This window comes from Lethenteron reissneri, chromosome 13, assembly GCF_015708825.2.
Source record: "Lethenteron reissneri isolate LAM-NWPU_2019-01 chromosome 13, ASM1570882v1, whole genome shotgun sequence".
NCBI lineage: Eukaryota > Metazoa > Chordata > Hyperoartia > Petromyzontiformes > Petromyzontidae > Lethenteron > Lethenteron reissneri.
Window position 1 is genome coordinate 7,083,028 of NC_083791.1, and position 15,281 is coordinate 7,098,308.

Consider the following 15,281-nt stretch of genomic DNA (forward strand, 5'->3'; position numbering starts at 1 on the left):
TAGGATTTTACCCTTTCTGGGAATAAAACAGGTGTTAAGATATATTAATAGGTTTTTATCCTTTCAACTGGTACAAAAAACTGACACCTTTATACAAGGTATCATGTTTGCAATAACCACAACACAAGCAGTCAAAATGCAATCAAAAAGAAACAACTCTGATAATGATAATGATATGCACTGTCCTTGAAGTTGATTGGTCCACACCCGAGACAGCTTTTCTTAGAGCCTAGTCTCCATTGGTGTTGGTCCATTGGTGTTGGACCAGAAATGCTTACCCCGAGCTCTCAATACTCTGATGGTGCGCTAGGGTCGACTTGTATATAAAGGTGTCAGTTTTTTGTACCAGTTGAAAGGGTAAAAACCTATTCCTATATTTTGCCACTGGTAAAGGAGATGTCTCATAGTGTATAGGTGTTAAGATGTTCAAACACCAAATAGAAACCTTTTGTAAGGAATCAAGTCTGCATTAACCACACGTACGTGTGGTGAACATGCAAACAGACATGCTCTGATAATTATTTAACTACAATTATTTAACAATACAATGTTTATATTCAACGCACGCTAATGGTATTGCGTGAACGACTAAATGATCCTTATGGCGGTACCCCGGGGTGCCAAATAATACAAAATCGCCAAGGCAATTAAATACTTTATTTCTGGGACACTTTTTCCCAGGGGTGGACTTAACTCCGCGACTGGGGTACCACTCAATCCGAAATCGGTGCCACACTCCGAGATGCAGTGGCGGCTCCTGCAAAATCTCTCTGGGGGGGCAAATGTCTGGATGATTGATAAGGATAAGGTCCACCCATGCAAAGGATACATTAACAGCTTAAGCATGTAAAGGCAACTTCACTTCTTTAATGTTAATTAAAAATAAAGTGACTCTTACAATACATCTTGTTTGTTTCTATACTCACTATTAATACAATCCACTCATGTTTCTTTTATTAAAGATTCCACTAGGTGGCGACAAATAATTTTGTTGGATGAAACGTGCTTACGTATGATGACGTAAGCACGTTAGTGCGAGCCCTCCCAGAAGCCATAGAGAATGCATTGCAGCGACCCCCGTTCGAAAAAAAACATCTTTGAATGTAAATCTATGGTGCCACTCGGGGCGATTCTCAGCTGGAGGGAAAGCGCCCAAAAAAAGGCGGTACTCCACAGAACGTAGCATGACGCTGATTGGACTATATCCAGAGGCACAGTGACGGCTAGCGTGACTCTGTGGTTGAATGACATTGGTGGTGCGTCGCCCAATCGCCCTAATGAAGAAACCGCCCCTGCCGCGATGTCGAAACGCAGCGAGGACGACTGCGCCGAAACCCTGAACGCTCGCGGTACGCACCGTAGTGGTGCATCGTGAGTACAGCTCGTCGAGACGAGCTGATTGCCACATCGCCGACCCTCAACAGACAAAAAATTACTGGATCACGACCGTTATGCGAGAGCCGGGGTACCATGGCACCCCCGGGTACCGCCACAAGGTTCATTTGTGCCAGTCACGCAGTGGTGGGTAAGAGCCCTGAGCCGGAAAAAGTCCCATGCCTTGCTCCCCTTCGTCTCTACATGCACAGCTGCTCACTCAAATGAGTGCCTGGTGCGGTGTGTAGTAAACACTGGTTAGACAAAGGCGGCCGGGCGTGGTGCTGGCCACCCACCCCCTCGTGTGCCGTGCCGGCCTTCATAGGTGCTCGCTAACAGCACTTGCCACAGGTTGTTACAGGCTATACGGGGGATCTTTGTCTTTGTGGCCTTGCTCTTCACCACCACCAACAGCTTGGATTCATTGAAGCTAACCCTTGCGATACAGCAAAAGTGAATATAATTGCACGTTGAATAATTAGCCACACTATTGTATATTACTTCATGAAGGTTGACAAACGCACATGTGTGGATTTTTTTCCCCTGTAGCAAAAACAACGTGAACACAATGTAAGCCGTCTTTTCTATCTCCCAGTACAAGGCCATAGCCATGGAGTCAACATTGGGAGGGACCAAATCTTCCAGGGTTCCAGGGGTCCCAACCCAGAAAAATATCTAAATTTGAAAACTATTTCCTGCCTAAAATATGAAAAAGTCACTAACACATGGGATGGACTTTTTTTTTTTTACAATAATGTCTAACAGTGTATTGTATTACATTGCTCTGTTTTAACTTTGTTTTATCATTTCTTGTTTCATTGTATGGAATGGCAGATTAGGGATTAATAAAGAACAACCATAACCACAATCATATAAACAGAAATGTATGCATTGATTTATATGAAGGCAAGTCCAGATATTGTGGCCAAGGTTTATAAAATTGTTGTTTTTATTTACATAGCATAGCAATTATTTTTTTTATAGCAATAAATTGGCGGGGCCATTTTGAGCATATTTGAATATTTGGGGGTATGTGTCCCCCCCCCCCCCCAATTTATATTATAATACGGCCTTGTCCCAATATAATTCTTGAGATTTGTTATCAACGGGTAGTACACGACCGTACGCTGCCCTTTTCATTGTTCGTGTTCCGGTGGCTCTGGGTGTCGTGTCTTCCGTCGTCGTGCCGATATATTTATTGTACGGTGGCGTGCAATGTCCTGCGATCGTCTCCTACTCCGAGTTTCCTGTGCTGGATAGTTGCTTACGATCTGCGCGCGGTGCTGAGCTGATAAACCCCTACTTAGTGCAGCATTTATCAGTGGTCTTTAGAGACAATTGCATGCGTATTCATTCAACAACGATTGCAATTGATGAATATGAAGCATCGTAAAAAAAATACACTCCAACCTCCCCTCTTTTTCACGTATACAATGTAATATATTTAAAGTTACATTAGAGTCTCAACTTTGTACAGGGGAAGAGGGCTTGATGGGAGTGATATCGGGTATCTAATGGTTCGTATTGTAGATTTAATGGATTATATATATTCTTGGTTCTTTCGGTAAAGTCACGTAGAAGGGAAGTAATAAGATAAAATAATAAAAATAAAACATAATAAAATAATTCTCTCGACGTTTCGGCCACAACTCATATCATTGTACATTTTATCGCTGTAGTGCAGTTACTTAAATAGGCCACCAGATGCCAATATCACCACGTCTTGGACGATACAATCACATTTTCTCCATTGCGAGTGGGGAAAAAAAACCGAAACAATTCTGTGCATTACGTTGCATGTGTACCTGTGTGCTTAATAAGCGAGTATGGATATGTATGTTAAAAGCATACTTATTATCATAACAAAATATAGTTTTCCATTTTCTGTGTTGTTTTTTTGTTTACTGTTTTGTGGGGTTTCGTGAGACTCTAACCGATTTGTATTTAAGTCTCGTGGCAACCAATGTGTGTGTGTGTTGTGGACTCCGTGCCTTTAGGGAGAAATGCCTTTAGCAAAATGTCAACATCTCAGAGCCCAATGATTGCAAAAAAATCGAGAAAGCGTGACTTAAATTCAATCCCATTTTTCAAACATAAACCTTAGTCCATGACTCTTGGATAGAACTCATAGCCCTTCAATGTTTGACATTCTCAATAGAACTGATGTTGAAGTAAAAAAAATGCCAAAGGGCATTGCAGTACTAATGCATTACTACTGCTTAGTCATGCTGTTGCATGTATCGACACATGCAAATTATGAGTTGCCTGTGGATATACACGTTTGAATTTACACACGCACACTTCATAATTGCATCGTATTTAGAGTCTCCCACATGTCAAAATGTTTAACAATAATTAATTCACGATACATGTACATTTTCAGACAACTATATTTTACTCTGCATAGTTACAACTATATTTTACTGTTTTATGCCGGAGGTAAATAATTGTCTCCATACATTGTACAATAATGTATCTAGAGTATAAAAGGTTTTTCAAGTGTAAAACCTATTAGGTTACAGCTGTGTGGCAAGCCTGGAACAATAGGGTGAATAGATGTGGCAGTAATATACTGTAGTTTTACATCAGGACATTCACATCCAGACTTGTTCTTGTATTATACTTTATACAAACTACATACTGCATTATTGAACTATTCAAACGAAAATAAATCACGACGTTTCGGGTGCAACACAAGCGTCCGTCATCAGCTGGGACGGAAAGCTTTCCGTCACCTAATGACGGACGCTTGTGTTGCGCCCGAAACGTCGTGATTTATTTAATTTTCTACCTACGTGACTTTACCGAAAGAACCAAAGAGTATAGATTCCTGCGGTCACGAAAGCTTGAAATCAAGAATATCCAAACGAATTGACGGCTATAAACATGACATGGCAAACGTATACCTATTCGGAAGTAATTCCTAAACACGATTGCACTCTTTTTTTATTTAAAGCTTCCGTGACTGCAGGGATTCATCTTCTTGGCTCTTTCGGTAAAGTCACGTAGAAGGGAAATAATAAAATAAAATAAATATAAAACAATAAAAAAATTCTCACGACGTTTCGACTGCAACACAAGCAATCAAATATTTTTTTTTCCAAATTTTCTTGCTGTGGATTTCACACCTGACGATGATCGCTCGTGTTGCAGTCGAAACGTCGTGAAAATGTTAGTATTGTTTAATATTTTTATTATTTAATTATTTCTCTTCTACGTGACTTTACCGAAAGAACCAAGAACACGATTGCACTCCTCGATTATTAGTCCATGAAAATGACGCTTCAGCGTCAGTCTAACATCTGGGGGATCCCCGTCTCAACAGATTTGGGTGAAGATACCGCGTGCTTTCGTTCTCCTTCTGGACTGCTGTCCGCGCGCCCTGAACTCGGCACCCGTCAAACACAACGCCTCCGTTGGACATTCTCATTTAACGGCGTATGTTTAACACGTAGGCTTTCGCGACCAATGTTATTCATAATCAACGATTTTTGGGTTTAGATCGCGTTTATTTATAAATGTGTCGTAACCCTCCACCACCCGACACGGCCAATCAGTAAAAATGTGTCACGTTGACAAAGACAAATAGTTCACTGCTTTAGCCCACCGGTGTGTTGAAGCAACAACATTTACAATTTGCTTCAACACACCGGTGGGCTAAAGCAGTGAACTATTTGTCTTTGTCAACGTGACACATTTTTACTGATTGGCCGTGTCGGGTGGTGGAGGGTTACGACACATTTATAAATAAACGCGATCTAAACCCAAAAATCGTTGATTAACGGCGTATGTTTGCATTCGGTCAATTCCCGCGGTAACGACATTTATTTAGCATGAGTCACAGAACGTTATCTCTCTTGTCCCGAGTTGTCGCGTAGCAGCAGCAGCTGCTGCTGATGATGATGAGGCTGAAATAACATTCTCTCCTTCTCTCTATCTCTCTGTGGTCGTGGTACGAATGGCTTCTTCCGAGGCCTGTCACCGATGATATTGCCTTTTCGTTGTCTAAGGCAGTGTTTGCTGACTGAGTGTTTGTTGAGAATAATTTGTTAAGCGTGTGTATACATAAGGACATTTAGAAACCGTGAAAGCACAATTGATGCTGCGTCTAATGTGCATACAAATAATGATCTGTAGAAGCATGTTTTTGCATAGGAATTATGAACAATGTTTCAAATAGTAATTTTTATCCTTTGTACGGGATTGTCCAGATGTCTTGTGACCCCAATTTAAGGCTCTAAAACTGCATTTTTTTACAGTAAGGTTTATTTAAAACATTAATAAATATGCAAATGAAAACAATGTTAGAGGTCAATTCATTGGGAGTCACAAGACATCTGGACCGCCCTGTATATTGGGGACACACTTATCTACAAGCTCTGCTGTGACATTTCTGCAAGACAGGCAAAGCAATATTATTTTCACTTCTCAGTGCCGTAATTTATCCCGATTTAAATGCAAAACAACATGTAACGTGATGGGGCTGAGGCCATCAACTTGCTCCACTTGATACAGTGACAGTTTAAGCATGGTCAGCTGGGTTCAAATATCACTGCCCAGATGTGAATCCAGGGTCTCAGCAGTGCTGGGATCAATGCTTTGACATCTGAGCCCACACAGCCACCTCTGAATAATCTACACACTTTGCTGTGGCTATTTTAAAGAGAGAAAACACATTGCTGCGGAGGGAGCTGGTAGGAACGTTGGGTTGCTCGGTCAATGGCCAGGGTCAATGGCGGCGTGGTGTATTCCGCAAATATGGCCGACCGTGAGGGCGAGCACAAGCCGGCGTGAGTAAGTTAAATGTTGAGTTTTATAAGGGCACCACGGGGTGACCAGCCCCTCCCCACCCAGCCCCACCCTCCCCACCCAGCCCCCACCCAGCCCCACCCCTCCCACCCCCCACCCAGCCCCACCCTCCCCACCCAGCCCCACCCTCCCCACCCAGCCTCTCCCCACCCTCCCCTCTCCACTCAGCGCCTCCCTCCCCACCCAGCCCCTCCCTGCACGACGGACGGACACAATAATCCCCTGTGGGCTGGTTTAACCAGGAGGTTCCTACCAGTAAAACATAGTCTACATGTTTGGTGAGTGTGTGGTAAAATATAACCCAAAGTTTCAGGATTGTTGAAATTCCAGAATGAGCAAGCTTATACATATGTGTATGCTGGGTGGGTTAAGTGTTAAAACGAATTGGATTGTGAGGTATAGGGCATGCTATTGATGAAACAAAAAGTGTGATTTATGTGTTCTTAGGCCTTGTGAAATGGATCAAGAGATAGTAATGGAAGTGAAAATGTAAAACCAGTATGAGGGTTGAGAAAATCACATCATAAATATGACCCTGATGATGGGATATAGGCCAGGTAAAAGGTCAGTCTACTATGACAGACGAATTATCTCAAATATGAATGCAATATTATCACACATGGTGCAGTCTATTTCTTGCGTATGTCTGTGCGTAGACGTTACGAATGTAGAGTGATGGTGTGGTGGTTCGCACGCAGTTTGCTATGATATCCAGCAATCTACCAATTGGTATCTGAAGCGTGTGCAGACTTGCCATAGACCTAACTGAGTGCCCAGTGCATTATCAACCTCAGCACAGGCGATACAAATTCATTTGGGTGGGAACAAAACAAAATTTCCGATCCCATCAGCCCCTCGTGCGCCATGCTACTTTTAATAGGTGCTGTATTCATGTATGTATGTTGACCTTCTTTCTCACCGTACGTACTACCAGCCTCATTAATATACCCTCGTGTGTTGTGCTACTTTTAAAAGGCGCTGTCTAACCAGTACCAGCCATAGAATAACGTATGAGACATGTCTGTCCTTTGTACTGTAAATATTTTATTGCACACTCAAACTTGGAAATCCTTGCACGCATATGCGTGCCATATATCCTTACTCTGTGCAAAAAGACCACGCAAATATTGTCACGCTTCACATTGGTTTACAGACAGAAACTTACTTGTTATCTTTAAAAAACAACATTTGACTCTGTGTGATAGATGTGACCATGGCATGACAAGCAACTGGCCTCATTCTTTTTGCAGGGGGGGGGATGCGTTATTTGACACTTAAAAGTTAACAAACAGCAAGCACATCCTTCCCTTTGAGACTGCGGTAGAAATTCTAAATGCAGTCCCTGTGCTTGCCACACAGGACCAGGGTCAGGACTGCTTAGATCCCGCAAACTTTAGAACTTTAGAACAAGAGACATTCCCATTTCCCTTAAAGCCCCGCTCGGCCATGGTGATCTCTGAGGGGGACATTTGTTTGGCAGCCGTGAAGCAGTGATTGCAACAAGGGGCTTAATTAAGCTGTGCATGTGGAATAGTTATCGTCTTTGTTGTTAAATAACTTTAATTCCAATAAATACTTATTGCACGAATACAGCTTATTAAAACGGCGTGATTTAAACTGAAGTAAACTTTTTTTAATTTAAAATTATATTTAAAATGGCTTCTTTTTTACCTCGTTGCAAAAAAAACTTGCATGTTGCTGACATCTTTTGCCGTCAAAAGCCTAGAATAATTAATTAAATGCATTGATAATTACAGCAACAAAGTTGCATTCACAGTAAGATTAATTGTTAGGTCTTGTAGAAAATGAGGAATTCTAGAAGTGCATTGTCCCGGGAAAATAAACGACTCCGTGCGGCATTGAATGAATACACTGGCTAGGTAACAATGTGTGTTGAAACTTTTAACATTCATGAAATATGCTTAACTCTGAATTACATGTCATCGTTCGGTTATAATTCATATTGAGCTTTTAACCATTGACGATCTCTTTGAAAGAGTAATTTTGGAAAAAGGCATCTGCATGATGGAAAACAAATCAAATAGGCATCTGCGTGCATAAAACGAACAAATCATCCCTCGTGATTATTGGGAAAATGATAACCCCTTTGCTCCTTCAACATTTCCATTGCCCTTCAAGACGTGCCCGAGGACATCGGTAGATCATTCAGATACTAGCGTACATTGTACTGCAGAGTGATTCCAAAGAAGTACATTTTACAGTATTAAATCAATATTTTCGAAGACAGACATTGCACTTAAATTAAATACTAAACATAATATAATAGTGCTTTATTTTTTTTGCGGTGGTGGTGGTGATGAAGGGGTGAAGAGAACCATGCATACTGAAGCCCAACTGTCTCTTTGAGTTACAAATGACTCAATCCCTGTGGCGTGCGATTTATTTATAACACAGACTATGTAGTTGATAGGTCTCTTTCATGGTAAACCAACCAACACGGTGTGGCCGCCTGATATGGAGAGAAATGTGTGATACGGTCTATTTGGTGTCCAACTTGTCATGAAGGGGAGCCATTTCTCATACTGAGGGCTTAGGTGAACACAAACTCGTTGGGTTAATGGAGGCGTTTCTGTCTCCATTCCACGTGGGACCAATGGCACTCAGTGTCTGTCATGATTCCCTTATCATTCAGCACCAATAAAACATTATGGAAGTGCTCACGTCATTTAACAGAATGTCAGCTGCTTTCATTAGTTTACGCCATCATTTATATACCACCTTCTCCCACATGCTGAATATTCCTTGTAAATGGTACAGCCCTTTGTCGATCGACTGCTGGATGGAAGGTCTCTCCACCCATGCCGTGTCGCTCACGAGGCTTTTTGTGGCCATACTTCACCACGCTGGTTAAGTGCGGGTTGGTGATGGGGGTGGGTGCAGCACAGGACAGGTTCAGATATCGCTTGCCGCTGATGTTAGCTCTAGTCTTTGGTTCTTTCGGTAAAGTCACGTAGATGAAAAATAAAAAAAATAAAAATAGTATTTTAAAAAAGTAATAAATAAAAAATGTGAGTCACGTAGGTGAACAAATAAAAAAAATTTGAGTTTATTTTTTTATCTATTACTTATATATTTATTATTATAATGTTTTCACCTACGTGACTTTACCGAAAGAACCAAAGAGTATGGATTCTTGCAGTCACGAAAACTTCAATTCTAGATGTTAGCTATGCCCAGGAATCTAAGCCAAGCGCCCGTCTTCACAGTGAAGTGTGCTAACCACTGTGCCACCGCTCCAACCCGTGTGTTTAACTTCCTCAATATTCCGAGGTTATACTAGTCAATCAGTGTTATATATTTTAAGTTCTACCTACTATATTGTGCAATGAAGCCAAACTATTTTCCTACAATTCATGTCCAGCCTGTTCACAACTGCAATGGTCTCTAACATTGTGCGAAAGTGCGCTACTTATTCTATTTGCTGTTTTATTCCATGGTCTCTTGGTGCCTTCATTTGACTGTTTTAGCCTCAGGGTTATCGAGTAAAAGATGAGACGATACATATATATATTTTACCGTGTAAAACTAACTCTTTTAATCTTATTGCACCAAAAATTGTGTTTCTGAGGACGTACTGTTGTATTATACCGTACAACCGTGTGTGTATCTATATATGGTCATTTAAAAGTATAGCCATATTCTCCAGAATATAAGATGCTCCAAAAAGTAAAGAACACTCCAAAACTTTGGGCTAATTCTGAAAACAAGTGTGTTGTATAATCAGGAGAATACGGTCCTACGGAGAGCCGTCTTCCATGGGATAACTACAAATGAATGAAGATTATTCTGAACTGCTGGTGGTCATATGGCTATGGAGACCCGTTTTTTGGGGAAGGTGATTATTAATAACCAGATTAAAATAGGTCTCTTCTGAAGACAATTCAATTCTCCAGATTACGATGGAACTCTTTCTTCAAAATCGAGGGGAGAAAAGTCCTCCGAAAATATGGTACAGTGTTTTATTAAAGAACATTCAGCCTCAGCTGAAAACGGCTAGATGTAGCGGTAACTGCGCTCAAAGCGTATGTTTGGCATTGAGACATCATTAAAATGACTGTGGAGGCCATTCTTGACATTCAATATGTACACTCTCCCATATACTTTGACTACAGTGCATATATAATCAGTGATTCAGTTTAACACGTAGGCTTTCGCGACCAGTATTATTCATAATAAAGGTTTTTGGGTTAGAACGCGTAAATATAAATGTGTCGAAACCCTCCACCACCCGACACGACCAATCAGTAAGGGATTTGTCACGTTAACAAAACACCAATTAGTTACTTCTTCAGCCCACCGATGTGTTTGAAGAGTGAATCCACAACATTACAATTTCAGTACTAATTTGTAACTAATTGGCGTTTTATTAACGTGACAAATCTCTTACTGATTGGCCGTGTCGGGTGGTGGAGGGTTTCAACACATTTATACTGACGCGATCTAACCCAAAAGCCTTTATTATGAATATTCAGTGAATGCTTGAATGGAGAAACTACATTTAGTGACCGTTCCTTGCTGATCGCCCACAATGTGTGCACATTTTTTGATGTTGGCAGTGCTATGAAAAAGGGCCATTGCCTGAAACGTTGCCGATTATATAATATATATTATTTTAAGGCCACTGTGTTATTGCCGAATGTGCCGAATCACAAACTGTGCAGATCATAGGTGGGTTATCTGATTAATTATTATTTTTAGACTACCAGATAACATGCAAATATTTCGGGGGGGGGGGGCAAGTCTCATCACTGTCACCACGTGTGCTGCTGTACGGGAGACAATTAACGGGGCGTGGCGTTATTCGCAACTTCTTCAACCGAATCACGCTGGGAGTGGCTTTCAGGGGGTTGCCAACCTTTGGCAGGCAGACCAGCCATGATTTTCGAAAGGGGCCTAAGTAATATAATCGACCAATAAAAGTAGTCGATTACAACGTTTAATCTCGTAATTGACTTACTTGACTCGTGTAGATTTTCACTCACCAATCGTCTTTGCGCGAATGTTGATATGTTTTTGTAGGGTACTTATTAGTAGTGGGCAGCCCATCATTTTATGGGATGATGTGCCATCCTGGCCCTCCGTAGACATTCGGCACTTGCTTGGCACCACTCAGCAGACATCAGCTCACCTGCCCACCACTGACCAGTCAATAAAATGTAGTAGGAAGCCTGTTGAGATTCACCATTCCTTAGTGGCACACATTTATCCAATTGCATAACTTTGAACGCAATTCATGTCAGGTTGCTGCGCTGTCTAGATGTTAACTACCTTGCCTGGTATACAGAAGGTCGTGGGTTTGATCCCAACCCTGACACCTGTATATTTGGAGTTTGCATGTTCTCCCCGTGGTCGCGTGGATTTTTCTCTGATACCTCTGGTTTTTCCCTCTACATTTTGAAAGAACGTGCGTTTAGAGTATTTGGCTGCTATAAATTTCCACATGATAAGCCAATTCATTGGGCTGTCATTTGTGGCCAGGTCGCTTCTGAAAAAGAACTACATAGCTCAGTGGGCCTTACCTGGTAAAAAAAAGTCAATATAGTTCATAGTTATTAAATAGCTTCATATACCTGGCCATCGTAAATTGTCGAGTGGATATGTAACACCAGGGCTTATCAGTCAATTTGTCGGATCAAGGATCAAATTGTATTCCTAATTTAGACCTCGTTCGCACGAACAGCACATACAATGCTGCAATACGTTTTCAATGATAACGAATCCATTTATTATGATGATGGAGCGGTCAGGGCAAACATACATAATACAGATGAGCATCCCAACACCTATTTTGTAAGTGTGCACAATACATTGATTCCCATGTCTCCCACTACTCTCCCCAATGTGCCCCTCACACCCAATCAAATAATGAATAGTGCACTAGCTTAACTTGTAAAAAACATGTAAAAAACACTGAATGGATTAAATTTTGGGCTGGGAAATGCACTTGCTCAAAAAAACAAATTTAAATCCTGCACAGCCTCAGAATCGATTTATTTAGTTCTTTACTGGCACGTATTTTATTTACCAGTTAAATAATTTAAGTGGAGCAGGTGTTACTGTCTAAAGAGGGGATGATCGTGCAAATGGCAAAAATCCAGTCAACAGAAGCAACTGCCTGCTGCACACATCCCCTTCCTGTATACCCGGTCCTCAAATTCCATCGTTCCCGTGTAGCCATGCTTGTCGGTGCCGGTACAAGAGCCTGCTGGATGGGTTGTTCGGGTGGCTGCTGCTGCTGCAATGAGAAGTGGTGGCTCTTTTTTTTTGTAACTAAACTCATTTTTATTTTACCAGTTAAGGGCCCACTGAGCTTATATCGCTCTTTTTCAGATGCGACCTGGTCACAAGTGATAGGCCAACGAAGTGGCTTATCACGTGGAAATGTATAGCAGCCAAGTTTCAAAAATGTGGAAGGAAAAACCGGAGGACGCGGAGAAAAATCTACGCGAGCATGGGGAGCGAGACACGCAGACTCCAAATATACAGGCGTCAGGGTAGGGATCGAACCCACGAACCTCCCGTATACCAGGCGAGGTAGTTAACATCTCCTCGCTACCATGGCGAGATGTTTGGGCTGTGCCAGTGCGGCACCAGCGGCGTACGGAACGAGGAAGGGGGATTGATAGGACCGTGTCCCGGGTGCCAGAATGTCACGCGGCAACTACGGTGCTTGTCCATACAGGCCTTGTCTGGGAAACTCGAAGCGGCGTCACCGATGGTTGTGGGGAAACAAATGAGGAAATGTGATTATATTGGAGTCAAAGTGACATCGCAACTAGGCAAGGCTATCAAACAAATCTTGAGATGGTCACATTGCTTTTACCCCTAGTCACATGTATCCGCTGGTTGTCATGGCTTTGAGTTTGCCTCTGTTGCAGCACACCATGTTGAATCACTGATCAGAGATTATTGGTTGGCAACTGTCAGAGAGGTGCAGGACTAAGCCCAGAATGGACAAAGTGTCAGGTAATAATGTGGCGTGTGCACAAGAACTCCAGGGCAATCACCGCGGCGCATGATTACTTTTGCTGGAGTCCACTGACATGCTTTTTGAAGGCTGTAGTTGTCTCTAATAGAGGTCATAATATATCCATAACTCAACTTGTACACAACTGTGCCTGAAGCAATTTTATATTACAGTGTAATAATGTTCCTGTTAATATAATCTGTGCTTGTATGCCCACCAATTGATCTATGAATCTTCCTATTATCTGCATGTCCATTGTCCAAGCTTGTACACATAAAAGAGAAACGACTTTGGGAAAATTACTCCCATCCTCAACACATATCTGCGTATTTCTTTCGACTCAAAATTGCTCAGAAGCTGTCTCAGCGTAAGTACGTTATTAAACCGATTAAACGTATTTATGGGACCTTTTTGCCAGTGTCGAAATGATGAAAAAATAAGACTAGATTTTACCCTTCCTGACCATGAAACAGTTGTGTTAAGATGCTGAAACACCAAATAGATACCTTTCACAAGACATCAAGTCTGCATTAACCACGTGTACGTGTGGCAAAACATGCAAACAAGCATGCTCTGATAATATATAAATAAATAAGGCTGTCTCTGGCGTAGGCCAATCAGTTTTAAGGCCAATGCATATATTAGTTACACTGGCCAGGGTTTTACTGCATTTTCATAATGGGTGCTGTGTGCATGTGTAAGGGATGCCAAGAGGAAAACCCGATTAATTTACTATAATGAGCCAAAAATGTATGTGTGTCCCGTGAGTGACGTCACTCCACATGAGGCCAACCCCCCCTCATTAATATTCATGAGTGGGTGCATTCTTACACTCACGCAGAAGAAAGTTGAGCAGAAGATTTTTTTTGCAAATTCGCCTTTAGTTTAACTTTTTTTTTATTGAAAGTGATTCAAATAAATTTTTCAACGCAGCAACAAAGTCGATTTGGTGTCTTTATTTATTTCTTCAGCACTTGAGACAAAAGGTAAGTCCAATTTATGCTTCTACATTAAGGTAAATTAGACATTTCTCGGTGATTTTCCAGACATTCTATCGAATTCCAATTTATTTCAACCCCAGCGAGCGAAAGCAGAAGAAAATAAAGTATCAGAGCAGTGAATTTGAACAATTTCAAGGTCAGATAAATACAGTGCTACATGAAGTGAGGTGTTTTATGACATAGTTTTGTGCAAGATTCACTGTCATTAAATTTACACAAGATACAATTATACTCTGCTCAATTTTTTCGTAAATATTACAGCTTCGGTCCTAGGACGGGCAAACAAGCTAATACATAAATACATACACACCCACCGGGTCTTATAATGGCTCTTGAGTTCGAATAGCATGCTCGGCTCTCATTGGCTACAAGCTATCACAGGAGGGGGAGCCACGGTGGCTAGAAGATGTTGACTACTTCGCCTTGTATACAGGAGGTCGTGGGTTCGATCCCGACCCTGATGCCTGTGTAGTAGGTTCGAATTAGGTGCACACACACGCAGCTTGGAGGCAACACTATTTATTAAACGGTAATTAATATAACACGGTACATGAGGTGGTGACCACCTTCCTCAACTCACTAACACTCTGGAACGTGACACAGACTGGACCAGGCAGGCAACGGCCTGCCTGGCCCAGGACGACGACTCTGGACTTGACAACCGATGGTGTCTTCACTTCGGAGTACAGTACAACAGCCCTGCTCTGCGTTCACACCAGGCCACGCCTCACTTCCCAGGCCACGCCTCCCTTCCCCCACCTCTGGGAAGGTCTGGATCCTTCCACCACGTGACCCCCCAGGCACCCCCTTTGGGGCCCCCAGCCCTCGTACGGGCCGACACAGTAGTGACCGTTCTATGTCACTACATCACCCCCCCTGTATAAACACACAGCCGTCCCCGGCTGTAACACAACTGTGAAACATCGAAAAGGTGTGCCTCCGAACCAGCAACATCAATAAATGACCGGCGACCGATAAGAAATACAATCACGTAATATATACAGAATCGACGAGGGTTAAAGGGAACCGCATAGAAAACGGGGAATTAACAACAAATATACAGGAAAACTGGCTAACCCACTTACGCTCCAGCACAGCCCCCCCCCCCC